This window comes from Rhinolophus sinicus, linkage group LG02 (genome assembly GCF_036562045.2).
Source record: "Rhinolophus sinicus isolate RSC01 linkage group LG02, ASM3656204v1, whole genome shotgun sequence".
NCBI lineage: Eukaryota > Metazoa > Chordata > Mammalia > Chiroptera > Rhinolophidae > Rhinolophus > Rhinolophus sinicus.
In genome coordinates this window covers 28,392,071-28,407,447 of record NC_133752.1, presented here as the reverse complement: position 1 = coordinate 28,407,447, position 15,377 = coordinate 28,392,071, and positions in this window count along the sequence as shown.

The following is a 15,377-nucleotide window of genomic DNA, read 5'->3' as shown; positions in this document are numbered from 1 at the left end:
TTGCTTTGTATGTAGTTAATATAGCTTCTCTTGGTGCCAGTAAAAATTGACAACCACATTGCTTACCCTTGGGGCCTTTTCATAATTCTTGTATCTTGTCAATTTGGAAAATAATTGAGACTTTTAGTGTGCATTATTTTGTTTAAAATGTTGTATTGAGTTTTGAGGATACACACATACACACACTTGGCCAAAAAAAACATTAGCTAGAAAATGTTGAATTGAGAGATACATACTACGAGGTTTGAGTATGAAAGATCAAGAGGTGTCCTACCAAGAAAAAATTAACTCGCTGCATGTTTTTCCGGGAATTACCTGCTAGTAGATGGATGTTGTGGGTAGGATATAAAGACTCAGAATTTCATGTTCTGACCAGCCAGCCATCATTTAATCTCCTCCCATTCCAACACCATTATCATATCAAGACTGAAATACCTTTGTGCAATCAGTCAGGGGAAAGGTTTTACTGGAAAATGTAAATGTGCCAAATGCTACTCAGTGGCAGAGTTTGAAAAGTTCTCATGGAGAGAAGGGGTTTTTTTTATTAAAAAAACAAAATGCAGCCATAAATTCTGCCACTTTGATGTGGCATCATGATGAGGGGTCTTCCAGCAACCCTCCTTTGTATTAATAAATTCTGTTCAGTTCATTCTGAAGCTTAGAGATACATGAAATGCTCTTTGTTATAGAGTCAAACAAACCAGAGTTCACATTCTCCTTCACCACTTATTATCTTTGTGACTATTTGGGGGAGGAAATTGTAAAACTTTATTGAGAGATTATTATTTTTTTTAAAAACAATTTCCAACATAAGAACAGCCTGCATGGTTCCAGCTTGTCTTCTTTTAAAGCCTATGGCTCTTCTTCATCTGCTCCTGGTATTTTTAATGGGCTCAAGGTTTGGCAGAATCTTCTCCTTGACCTCTGGGCTGTCTCCACACTCACCCCCATGTTTGGCTGATCCAGTTTCTGTTGATCAGCTTTTAGGTCAAGCCATCGAGCCACAGGTGTCCCATCATCTTCTCTTCCTTGACCTGGTAGAATGTTCTGACTTTCAGTTCGTGGTCCTTTTGTTGAGACTTTTCTCCACTGGGCAGCTGGGCAACCACAGGTCCAACCAGCTGGGAGCAGATTATTTTACTTCTTGGAGGCCCAATTTCTCTATGATAGGAATTATTGTCTTAAGGTTTTTGTGATGCTTACATTATATACTATTTGCAAAGCTTGCAGCATAGTCCCTGGAATAAAATAGGTCTTCAATAAATAGAATCTTAATTCAAGTAATAGTTATTAAGGAACTATTCAATGCCAAACACTCAGCTAGGTGCTGGAAATATATCTTGGATAACAATTAATCTCCACTCTTAAGGGTTTTATATACTCCAGGTGGATACAGACGGGTAAACTGATAAGGATAACATACTGTGATAAATGCTGCCAGATGAAGAGGCTCCTTTGGAATTTTGTAGAAAGCCTCTGAATTGAAAAATTGGGAGCTCTGGGCTCCCAGAGAAAAGGATGCCAAAGCTGAGGCCTGCAGGGTCAGTAGGGATAAGCCAAGAGAAGATGGGCATGGTGCTTGCAATGGATCACAGAGAGATCAGGACGGTTGGAACCAGAATGGCAGACTAAGACGAAGGCTAGGAAGGTGAGAGTCGAGGTTGGAGAGGAAAGCAGTGGAGGCATCAGTAAGGGCCTTAGCAACTGCTGGGAATTTAAAACTTTATCCTCAAAGAGATGTACAGCTAGTACAAATTTGTAATCAGGGGTTGGACATCATCTGAAGGGCCTATGATTTTAAGGCAGGCTAGTCAATTATCTCAAATGCTGCAAAACCTGTATCCAACAAGATGAGAACTAAAGAAATTCTGTGTGATTTACAACAAGGAGATCATCAGGGACCTTGGTGAGAGCAGTTTTCCAAGGAGGATAAAGGTAGAAGCCACATGACACTGGGTAGTTCTATGTATCGGAAATGAGGAAATGGTCACAGCTCTGTAGTAGAGTGGATATTTGATGTGGCAGGAAATTTTGTCTACTGTATTGTTCATTGACTCCTTGGTACTCAAAGCAAGAGTTGTGTGCAGTTGACACTTAGCAAATATTTGCTGAATAAATCAATTAACTATTTATAAAATTTTTCTCTGAAGGGAAAGATAAACCCATACTTGGATGGGGTGAAGAATTGAGAGTGGCTGGATTTTGTCTAAAGTGGTTAATCCTGTTTAAATGCTTGTGAGAAAGAAGCTGGGGAGGATGGAGTCATCATACATGAGAAAAAAAAGGGAAGCTCAAAGGAAGACTGAGGAGGCAGGAGGGCAGTGTCCTAAGTACACACAGGACAATTAGACTTAGAATGAGAAAAGCCGTATCTCAGATTTTAATAGAAAGACAGGAAGAAAGAGTGGGTGGCATCCAAAGGAAGGTGCGCGTCGTCCCTGGCAGAGGCGATTTTTCTTGGAGCTTTTATTTTTTCTTGAAATGGGAAATGAGATTGTCAGTTGAGGGGGAGAAGGAAGGAGAAGGGGAGAGTATTAGAGTAGGTTTGAAATGGTTACTGTGAAAGGTGAATTGTTCTTAACACTAATGTCAGGTGTGGTAAATTGCTCTAGTTCTCAATGACTACGGTATTCCAAACTTCCTCAAACATTAACCCAATGCTTTTATTCTCAGGAGGTCACCTATTTGCTCAGGAAATTGAGAACTTGAGCATTTTTTTGGTTTTGTTTAGTTTTTTTCTCTACAGTCTTCTCATCTGCTTACAAACTTATGAACACTCATCTATCTTTAACATCTTTATTCTAACACTCCAAATCTGGTCAATGACATTTGCTCTTGTGTCCTGGCCCTAATCCCTTGGTCTTTGGGCACTTTGACTATCAGTCAATTCCCTCTCTCTTCAATGTCATGAAGGTCTCTCTTTTTTCCACTGTTTTTTTCTCTTCAGCATAAAAAAATAAGTAAGCATTCGTGTGTTTTCCATGAAAAACTTCAGATGTAGCAAGATAAATTTCAGATGTTCTGTGAACTTTATGGACATACAATTAGGTTTAGAAATAATGTGAAAAGACTTATTTGTCAGCTATAATAAAAATTATTTTAGGAATAAATGTATTACAAAGTTTTAAAATCTATCAATGTTAGAAACATTTACAGTTATGAGTTTCAAAATTTTTCTCAAGACCCATTCTTTCATTGTGTTTAAGAAATGAATTTGGGGTGACTTAGAACAATCAGCATTTCTAGCCATGAAGTACATGTTATCAAGAGCCAGCAAACATCTGGACATCTTCATCATGGAGAGGTGAGTTTTTAATGACCACTGAGCATAAAGGTGGTGGCTACAACAGCAAGAGCTTACCAAAATGTATCTCTCCAGGGAATTGTTTCCCAGTCTTTTGCAGTAGCCTCCTCTAAGTCTTACTAAGGTGTTTATTGGGCAAGACTATGTACCTGTTAGCAGGTTTCTTGGAAAAGGACAGGGTGGTGGTCTTTTCTCAGAAGAAGAGATAACTGAGCAAAGACCTCACCAAGGTCTTTTCACATCTCACTAGTCCAGTTCTTTGCGTCCAAATGTCTTTGTTAGACTGTAACTTCTTTAGGACAACAAATACATCTGATAATTTTTTTTATCCCTTACTGGGAACTAGATACTCAAATAAAGCTTATATAAAAATTAAAAAGATACAGCTTTACAAAAGAAATACATATTAGAAAATATGTAGAAACTATAAATAAGCAAAAAAAGCAGATTTTAAAATTACCCATACCTTCCTTTCCAGGGATCATTGCTATCAACAGTTGCCATATATCTATGCCCACATCAGTGTACCTGCCTTGTAAATAGAAACTATTTAACAGACAAAACTAAGGTACTCTTTGACCGGGCTTGCTAATGTCCCCCTTCCTCAGCGGTAACCACTATAATCAGTTTGATTTATATCCTCCCAGCTCTTGTTAATGCACTTGCATACATATATATCCTGTAGAAAACGTAAGGTATCATTGTGTGTGTTTATTTCATATTTTATTTAAAAGATATTACATTGCAATTTATAAGTGACATGTTATTTCTTTTAACTCACAAATATGCTGTGGCTCTCCATCTATGTTGTTACACAGAAGTAGAAATGTCAAATAAGAATAATGCACATTTTACCACATTTCTCTCTGAAAGTATTACTTAATTTGCATTTCTACAGGTAAGATATGAGGATATTTGATTTATAACACTCTTGCTAATACTTCCTTGTTAAATTTTTTTTTTTTTAATGAATCTCATGAGTGAGAAGTGGTATCTTCCTTATTATTTGCTAAATTGAGCACACTTTAATTTGTGTATTGCCAATCTATATTTCCTTTTAATAAATTACTTATTTATATGTTTTCTCTAGTACACATTTTTTCCCCTTTTTCTTGTTGTTTTGAAATTCTTTATGTATTCTGGATAGTAATACTCAGTCATACGAGTATGTGCTGCAAACTTCTTTTTCTTGCTATTATTTTAATTTAATTTGGCATCTTATTTATGGTATTGTCTATGGTTTAATTTTCTTGTATTCAAATTTGTTGTTTTTCAAATGCTTTTTGCTCATTGCTTCTTGTTTCAGAAGGGGTTGTCTTCTAAAAGTATAAATGAATTATTTTTTTCATAAATTTATAATTTTGTTTAATAAAACTGGAACTTTGTTGTTGTTAACATGTGAAAAACAGAATCAAACTTAATTTTTCCCCCGAAATACTTACCCAAATTTTCTCTCACCATTGAGATATTTCCCGTCGATATTTCCTGTTTCACCAGGAAAGGAAAATGATTGCATGAAGTTTAATTCAACTTGCTGACCTTGTGCCTGGTCTCAACTTTCTCCTGGGTCCCCTCTTACTCCTGGCTTTTTCTCCAGTAATGCTAGTCCATCCTTTGTGGTCATATTTTCCCAACTGCTCCCACTGTACTAGGCTAACATATCCCTCTTTATTTAATTAGATCCCATTTCTTTTTCTTTCTCAGGTATTTCATTCATATTCTGGTCTACTGAAAGTTCCTTTTTCTTTGTTTTTTTTGAGCTCTAGATAAGTTCCCCCAATTAGTTGATGAGTCAGCATTCTCTAAAATCATTGTTAAATCTTCATCTTTGAGCATGATTATAGAAAATAGAGGAGATGGGAAAAACTAATCAAAAGACCTTTAGGCAAGGGATGCCTTCATGTCATGACTAGACATCTAGTGCATCCAAGGGTATCCTAAATTTTAATGCTTAGCCTTCCTATTTTCAAGTTAGTATTAAAAAAAATCCAGTCATTTATGTCTACAGAATATGTTAAAAATCTGTTTCCCCTCCAACTCTATTACCTTGGTCCAAGTACCCATCTTCACGCCCCTGGACTCCTGGAATAATTTCCTACCTTGTCTCCTTGCTTTGAGTTTTATCTTCCCTTTTTTATTTTCCACACAGAAATCAGTGTGATCATTTGAAATATAACTCAAGTCATGCCACCTCTCCACATACAGTAGGTGAGGCAAGGTGCTGTTGAATTGCACTTGCTCAAGCTGGATAGCTTAGCAAAAACTAGAGTTAAAAGTGGGCAGAGAAGAAATGAGACAGGTTACAAGAGGGGTCTGATATATTCGCCAAGCTAATTTTTAAAAATAAAAACAATAAAGAGAAACCACTTTTTACCCTATCAAATTGGGCAAGATTTTAAAATGATAATCCCACTTGGGGGGCTATTGTAATGAGAACCTGAACAAAAGCACTGGAAATGAAAAGGATTCCAGAATCAATGGGGAGGTAGGTTGACAGGGTGTGGCTACTGATTAGATATAAGAAATTAGAGAAAGGGAAGGGTTCCACAGGACTCTCACCTTTGAGCTTGAGTCCCTGGAAGTATTCCTTCGCCATCAGTTTAGACTGGGGATACCGGAAGGTGTGCTGGTTTTTCAGAAGCAAGAAGGGGTTTGGAGTGTTGAGTTAGAAATTTGTATTTGGAGCTTGTTAGTGTCATACAGTTTGTAAGTTACTACAAATTAATAGTAGCTGAAGCCTTCTACAGAATAGTGAGATTTTAAAAGGATTTAAGGGAACTTCACCAAGTGCCTGTATTTAAAGGTTGTCTGAAGGGTGAAGATGGCAAGAATTACATGGATGGAGCTAGGAGGTATAGACAAAAAAAGGGGTTCTATGGAAAATAACCTCACAGGTTACTGTAAGGTGTGATCTGATCATAAATCCCTAATTGCTTCCGGTCTATAACTTCTTTAGTGAAAGGTTTTAAGCCAGCGCTGTCCATTGTTCTTATGCCTCTGGGTTAACACATCTTTGCAATACCAGAAGCCGTATCCCACAAAGGGGGGGTAATAACCCTCAAGAGAGCACATAATCTTGTTAACTATCCTGTAATCCAGTCCCCACCCTGCTTCCTCTAGTCTTCCTTACTTCCCATCTTTAATTTCAAATACATAAAAGAAGCTGCAAAACTTATTCTCTGTAGCATTTGAGATCTTGCTCCCCAGCATATGTCATCAGTTTGGCTCAAATAAACTTCTGGAAAAATTCTCCACAGGTTTGGACCTTTCTTATATCGACAATGAGATGGACATTGAACTCTAGAATTGTGAACTGACTTACTTTTTAAAAAATTCAATAAGATATAATTAAATTGTCAAATAATTAGAAATTAAACTTTATTTAAATTATTTTGATTTAAACTTTCACATTGTTTATGTATTCAAGCTTGCTTTTTAACCTAAATAGATACATTTGAATGTTTCAGAAGAAAAGTGTGTTTACAGAAACATGTAACAAATAATTAAAATTTTTGCATTTTAATTTAATTTATATTTTAATGATACTATATTAAAATTTCGTATACTTTGAATATAATGCATTTGATTTTCTAATTCTTTACATTAGCACCATCCGACAGAAATATAATGAGTCACATGTGAACCACATAAGTAACTTTAAACTTTCTAGTAGTCACATTAACAAAGGAACCCCCCAAAAAAAACTAAAAACAGTTGAAATTACTTCTAATGTATATTTCATTTACCAATACGTTAAAATATTTAAAAATATAATCAATATAAAATTATTGAGATATTTTACATTTTTTTCACAGTGTCTTGGAATCAGTGTGTATTTTACGCTTACAGCCCATTTCAATTTGGACTGGCCTCATTTCAAGTGCTCAGTAGCTACATACGTCTAGTGGCTGCCACACAATACAGTGTACCCTTAGATCATGGAGGTTAATAGAAAAACAAAATATGTGGAAATATTTATTATAACAACTTAGTTCATGGTTTTGCTGAAGTGAAGCAGAGAAATGAAATAAATGTATAATAACTTACAAAGTATGTGTTTTTACTTTGTTATTTACCCAAACATCAACAGAATACCCAAACATGTACAAGTGTGAATAAGTCAGTTGTCTTTGATATTTTTATGACATATAAAAACCATAGTTTTATATATGTTTAAAATTTTTTCATTATGAAGTTATCAAATAGAAAACTAAAACATTTTATTTAAGAGTTTGCTAACTTTATAACTTCTAAACATTTAGACATGATATGTGGGCCTCCGTTTGTACTCTTGCTTCAGGCCCTGTAAATGTGGGGTGGAGCCTGGCTTCGAATCTTTTTCCCTCAAATATTGGCATGACTATTCCCTCACACCAATTCAAATTTCCCTTTCTTTTGAGAACTCTAACTATACACACCCACAGAGGTCACTGGGTATATTAACAGAACTTTTCTATTGTTTTTATCTACATACCATGTTTTCCTGAAAATAAGACCTAGCTGGACAATCAGCTCTAATGCATCCTTTGGAGCAAAAATTAATATAAAACCCGGTATTGTATATTATATTATATTATATTATATTATATTATATTATATTATATTATATTATATTATATTAATATTATACCCTGTCTTATTACTATACTACTATTACTTATTACTTATAGTAATAAGACCGGGTATTATATTATATTATATTTATTATATTATATTATACCCAGTCTTATAGTACAATAAGACCAGGTCTCACATTAATTTTTCCTCCAAAGGACGCATTAGGGCTGATTGTCCGGATAGGTCTTATTTTCGGGGAAACACGGTAGATTTACTATTCTAGGAAACTCTTTCTGAGGAAGATAGAAGTTGTATTAGACTGTTGTTCATTTTAGAAAATCCCTGAAATGTCATCAACTCTTCATGGAAAGAATCAAATTTTAACTTATACCTCATGACTACTTGAATCCAAGACTCTTTGAAGACCGGCCTTAACATTTTCTCATTGCAGTGACCACCAATCCTACTGAATACTGATTCTTACACAAACTTAACCAAGCACTGTGATTGAAGGATTTGCCTTAAACTGAGTCAGGTTTTCAGTAAATATCCCAACTTTTCCCTCCCCCTTCAGAGATGCTAAGACTGTGCTCTCCTTTACCAAGGTGGGTATAAACTCAGCTTCTCTTACCAAAAGGTTGTCTTAGTGACATTTGGGGACACCATCATTCAGCATCAATAAAGCTTTCCTTGAACATCTTAATTTAAGATTTCAACCCCATCCGAATCCCCTTTGGCTGCTTTAATATTCTCAATTGCACTTCTATTTCACTCACTTAGGTGCTTATTGTGGAGTTCCACCAGAACAATTTCAGTCCCACAAAGGCTGGCGTTTCTGTCTTGCAGTCTAGAACAGTTGCTGGTACCTAGTAGATCGGCAATTATTGTTGAACGAATGAATGTTGTCTATGTAATTACTGTGAATGTGAATAACTTAAATCCAAAATTAGCATTTTGGGCAGACATCTTTAAATGTTTAATTGACTTACATCCTATAAGCCTGTATAAGTTTTCCTCACATTAAGGAAGGTCAAAGAGCACATGTGGAAGCCTTTTTATGGTTCCTTTATTGAGATTTTTGTTTTTGTTTTTATGACTTTGTAGGCTACTGGAAAAACATGCTCTGTAAGGCTTCTGGCTAACACAGTCACACGGAACTCAGGTTTCTTGTTCGTCCACCCATCTTTGGTTGCACAACCTTAGTATCATTTTCCGAGGGACATACTGTCCCTATCCATAGAAACTGCATCAGCCCATCTCCATATCTATTCAGGCTGGCCTCGGGTTAATCAAATAGTTTTAAACAAGGGAATGTCAATCAAACCCTCTGATCACTCTTGCCATTCTTTAATTCCTGAGAAGTTCTAACTCTCAGTAAGTACTCCTTTATGAGATATGATATCCCTTTCTACAAGATATGCTGTATCTTTATCCCCTTGTGTATTATCAATTTTACTTGTCCTGTATCAAGTCAGGTTCATTAGAATATCCTCTTCACCTTTGGCTACTTTTACTGAAATAAGCTTTGATGTAATACTTTCACACAATGTTTCAATAATAGAGACATAGTAAGAACTAGTGTATTTACTATAGTGATGACATTGAGAACATCATCTACCATACACCCAAGTATCAACCTTTATAATAGATGACAGCAGAAATGGTCATAATGCCAGGAAAACCTATGCTTGTTCTGTGTAACAGGCAGGCTTTGAATGTATACCCTGTTCATACAGTTTATTAGTTTCTTTCTTTGCTTTGGTTACTAGGAAACTCAGAGCCAAATTTGCTCCTTACTTACGGCAGGTGTATAGAAACTTCTTGTAAATTTAACATTGGCTTTGTTTTATTCTTCCTCCCAGATTCCCCTTCACTTTGACATTTTCATCTACTTTATCCCATTTAATTGTACATATGCTTGTCTGTTGCTTCAAATCATTTTCAGATATAAATGTAAGTGTGAGTATAAGTTAAATAAACAAAACAAACAAACAAATCAATAAATAAGATTTGTTCAAGAGCAGACATTTTAATTGTAACTTTCAGCTTGTCCACACCCAAGGTTTTCCTATCTTTTCTTCTACTGACTAAAAAATTCTCCCCTAGATGTCAGTTATCAAATGTGAAAAATGCATAATATGATTGGTATTTAAAAAAAACACAACAGAATACTTTAATTGCTTTACATAAGTGAAGCAGAGGAAACTGCAGTTGATTAGCTGGTTCTTTTTTATTATTAATTTTACTAAATGAAGCAACTGTTCATAAAATAGTCAGGATGTCAAGTTATCAAGATTCATGAAGCATTGTCCTTCACCTGAGAGGCTTTGTTGTCAATTATCAAACATAAAAGTAGTGGAGTGAAAAATTGAGTCTAAGAATATAATTGAAAAGCCGTCAACGTGATAATTTACCTAAGTTGGGCATTTAAACAAATCATAACTATTTCCATGTCAATAAATGACATCTAAGTATTTAAAATTTTTTTATTGTGCCTCCCCTCAAAAACTGTCTTTTAGGAAGTTCATAACTATTGGACAATTTGCTACACCTAAAGTGCCTTAGATCACCTACTTTCATTTCATTTCATTCCTTGGACCACTCAGAACAAAAGATTTGGCCTATACTAGATGGTTGTGTAACTTCCATGTCATAGCTTCTAATTTATACAGAATTGTCCTCAAACAATGTCATAGCCTAAGCTGCCTTTTGCGGATTATATCTCTTTCTTTCTTATTGGAGAAGTTCAATTTGTGATCCGCTGAGTTACCCAGATGAAAGACTTTCTTACAAGTCTCTAAGTCTCTTTTAAGATCTTGAGTTTAAGATGAAATTTCATGGAAAATTGGTCCACGACATCTGTTTGGATGAAGAGTTTCTGCCAGCCAATAAAAGGATAGTGAGTATGTCGCTGCTCTGTTTGGAACTAAAACTATCCTGAACTCATTCCCATTGAGCACAATTTTTCTGTTCCTCATCTAAAACTGAAAGAGAAAAGGAATGGAAAAGAGTGAACTGAAGCCCATTGGAATATACATGACAAATTATGAATGCGCTTGCCTTAATTTAAGTGGGGTTTGGAAGCCAAGAGAGAGGTGATGAAAAACCTGAATCAATAGAAGGGATGTTGACTCTTGTCAGTGAGGGTCAGTCCAGTCAGGAAAAGAGACACCACAACTAGTATTATAACAAAAAAAAATTAATATGGGGGATTGGTGAAATGAGTATTGGAAGAAACACAGTTACCACGGAGATAATAACTTCAGGAAATAGTTTCATTCTTAGTACTGGGGAGACAAAGAGAAAAGATTGGAATTCTCAAAAAAATCCTAGAAGCTTGGAGGATGGGCCCTCATAGCTCCATGACTGAGGGGCATCTTTATGAGGCTGGATCTAAGAGGTAGAAGAAAGCTGGAAACTGGAACCATCTGCTCCTGGAACCAACTGCACTGCTTGGCTAAAGAGCCATACTGGGGTGACCCAAGGAACAACAGAAAACAAAAGGCAAATGCTGAATTGTTACTCCCTCCTCCTGCCTTCTAGTCTCCCTCTAGTTTCTTCTGCTAGTGGAACCTAAAGGCAGCCAGATGGCAACGATGCTTTGTAGAAGTCCAGTCCCAGCATCACAAAGCTATGAGGGCAAGTTTGAAGCTCAGAGACAGCTACATAATGGACACAGAGACGATACTTGGGTATTAAAACAAGAGGGAAAAAATCTAAAGACTGGATTCTAAGAGAACAACACTGGGAGCTGAAGAGGAGATAATCTTAAATAAATATTTAAGAAAATCTGCATTAATTGACAATGCTTTTTGGATTAGGTTTGTGCTTTGTTGGGTTGTAATAAAGTGCTGTGACTTTATCTCAATGCGTATAGGGTTGAAGACAGTTTGTCCAAGGGCGCCGATCACAGTTCACTTACTTGTACGTAAAACTAAGATAAGGCTTAGCAAAAAGAGAAACTAAATGTAATAGACTCTTAAAAGATTAACTACCCTCCTCTTTTAATTTTTTTTCTGAAAGTAGCAAGAGTAGGAAATGCCAATTGTCAAAGTTTAAGATGATAGTGAACTAGTTCACTCATAATAGTTGTATTCATTGGAAATGTTTTTGTGTTTAACCAAATAATTTAATAATAACTACCTTAATGTGTGACCTTAGACAAATAACTTCTTTGGGTCCTTTTTCTCATTTGTAATACCGAGGGTGCCAAAAAAGTGTATACACATTTTAAGAGATATTAACACTTTGGTCAACATTGCTCAAGCAGTAATTGGCCATAATTACAAGTGTCTGGATGCTTTGAGCACCTCTTGTAATTGCAGAAGTCAAACATGACTTGTATTCATCTTTTGTTATTGGTATATATTAATACAGTTTTTTTCTTTCAAATGTATATATTTTTATATAACATTTTTAAAAATTAGTTTCAGGTGTACAAAACAATGTAACAGTTAGACATTTATCATTTATATCCCTCACACAGTGATTACACCCCTCCCCCCATCTACTACCCTTCTGACATCGCACACAGCCATTACATTTCCACTGTCTCTATTCCTGATGCTCTACTCCACTTCTTGTTGTATATATATTTTTGACACCCTCTGTACATGAATGGAAATTAATGACTTCTACTCTATCTTTTAGCTTTTTAAATGTTCATGTCTATAAAATGACTACCTTTTCCCCAAAATGTGTTACCTTAGGTATTTATAGTCCAAATCCAGCAAACTGAAGATTCTCCCCTACTTTTTTTTTTTTTAACAGGACTTTATTGGGGAACAGTGTGTACTTCCAGGACTTTTTTCCAAGTCAAGTTGTTGTCCTTTCAATCTTAGTTGTGGAGGGTGCCATTTAGCTTCAAGTTGCTGTCCTTTCAGTCTTAGTTGTGGAGGGCGCAGCTCAGCTCCAGGTCCAGTTGCCGTTTTCTAGTTGCAGGGGACACAGCCCACCATCCCTTGCGGAGTCGAACTGGCAACCTTGTGGTTGAGAGGATGCGCTCCAACCAACTGAGCCATCCGGGAGCTCAGCAGCAGCTCAGCTCAAGGTGCCATGTTCAATCTTAGTTGCAGGGGGTGGAGCCCACCATCCCTTGCGGGACTCGAGTAGTTGAACCTGCCACCTGTGGTTGAGAGCCCACTGGCCCATGTGGGAATTGAACCGGCAGCCTTCCGAGTTAGGAGCATGGAGCTCTAACCGCCTGAGCCACCGGGCCAGCCCTCTCCCCTACTTTTGATTTTACCATTCCCAAGTCCTTAGATAACAGGTTTCAATTAACTGCAGTGGTACAAGAGATTATGAAAATGATGTGTCAAGAAAAGAACACATGACAACCAAGGAAAGGCTCACATTTAATTACACAATGTGACAGTCTCCATGTCAATTTCTTATAGTAAGACAATATACTCAATGGTTCAATAACCCCAGGCATTTGAAAATCTTTCAATAAGATAACTAAAAAGAAAGACACAAAGCCATTTTTAAAGTCACATCTTGAACTTTTAAAACAGAAATTCCGTATCAGCGTTCTGATGTCATCTGCTTGCTTAGATCCTCACCTCCTTGCCTAAAATCACTATTTCTTAAACCTGAGAACCATGGATATCTCAAACTACATCTGTAGACTTCAGCATGAAAATTCTATTTTAAGCCATGGATTTAAGAATACACTGAACAGAAGGTTATCCTGATTGCCTAGCAAGAGTCAATGCAATTTTTTGCACTGTTATGGATGAGTTATTGATTCACTTGGTGTCTTTGTGGTTGGTGTGGAGGAATGAACAAAAAGAATCAAAGGTATTTCCTCTATTGCTGTCATGTATGTCCAGCTAACTCTTTGTTCTGAGTGGGTCAGGTCTACTGAGATTATACTGAGTGGGGAAAGAAAAGAAGCATTTTCTTGCCACAGTAAGAAAGAATGTGGGCTCTCCTTGGGAAAAGGGTTGGATTTACTGAGACTAGAATGACCAAAGAGTGGTAGGTTCTGTGGTGAGTGGTGCACTGGTCTGATTGGTTGACTGTGTGACTGGCTGGGGACGTGGCACTCACACTGTTGTCTTAGTTGGGTGGCAAAGATCTTAGTGGTAAAACTTACCACAGAAGGTATGGATATTGCCAACTGACTCACTGATTTTCACCTGGACCACGTAGACTTGGACAATGAACTTCTCAGCAGTGACCATAATGGACTGGACATGAGAGGATCTTCCTCTATTTCCCCTAATGGTATAAATATTAAGGGTCTTTTACAATATTAAGGGGGTAAGGGCTCCCAAAGTGACCAACATTGGATTTCTTCCCAACAAGTGCCATTAACAACTAGAGAAATCAGTATATGAGCAACACATCTAACAGATTACTGTAGAAGAAGTGTTTTGTTAATTATATAAAAGTCAAAAACTCATTTGTAATTATTTCTAAGCCCATATCATGTGGCTAATATGATAGTAGATATTTAAATAAAGAAATTCATCATCATCATCATCATCATCATCATCAAAATCATCATCATCGAGCTCTGTGATTTACAGAATACTTTCACAATTATCATCTCTTTTCATCTTCATAACGTTCTATGAGGTGTCACTTTTCCTCATTTATGACTAAGAATGTTGAAGCTCAAAAGATTACTGGAACGCCTCTGCATAGTTCTAAAGTGAATAAATTGTTGAGTTGGATGCTGTCAACTGAACAGTATTAGGATTCTTGTTTTACAAATGAGGAAACTGAGGCTCAGAAAGATGAAGTATCATTTCAGAGGTCCCACATCCTCTTGAATATGGCAGAATCAGAATCTGTTTCTCTAAACTTCACTGCTACAGAGGGTGCCAAAAAAATGTATACACATTTTAAGAAAGGAAAAATGTATTAAAATTGTAATACTCAATATATACCAATAACAGAAGATGAATACAAGTCACGTTTGACTTCTGCAATTACAAGAGGTGCCCAGAGTGGTTACCATCAGTGTCCAGACACTTCTGATTATGGTGAACTGCTGCTTGAGCAACGCTGACCAAAGTGTCCACTTGTATACATTTTTTTGGCATCCTCAGTATATATTTTTTTGAAATGTTGTATCTTAGAGAAAAGTTAAATGAATAGTTCAATGAGCATCCTTCCCTTAGAGTCACAAGTTTAACATTTTGCCACATTTAAAAATAAGTTGCAGAGGGCCAGCCCAGTGGCTCAGGCGGTTAGAGCTCCGTGCTCCTGACTCTGAAGCCTGCCAGTTTGATTCCCACATGGGCCAGTGGGCTCTCAACCACAAGGTTGCCAGTTCGATTCCTTGAGTCCCGCAAGGGATGGTGGGCTCCGCCCCCTGCAACTAGCAATGGCAACTGGACCTGGAGCTGAGCTGCGCCCTCCACAACTAAGACTGAAAGGACAACAACTTGACTTGGAAAAAAAGTCCTGGAAGTACACACTGTTCCCCAATAAAAGTCCTGTAAAAAAAAAAAAAAAAAAAAAAAAAGAAATCACATGTTAAAAAAAAAAAAAGTTGCAGATATAA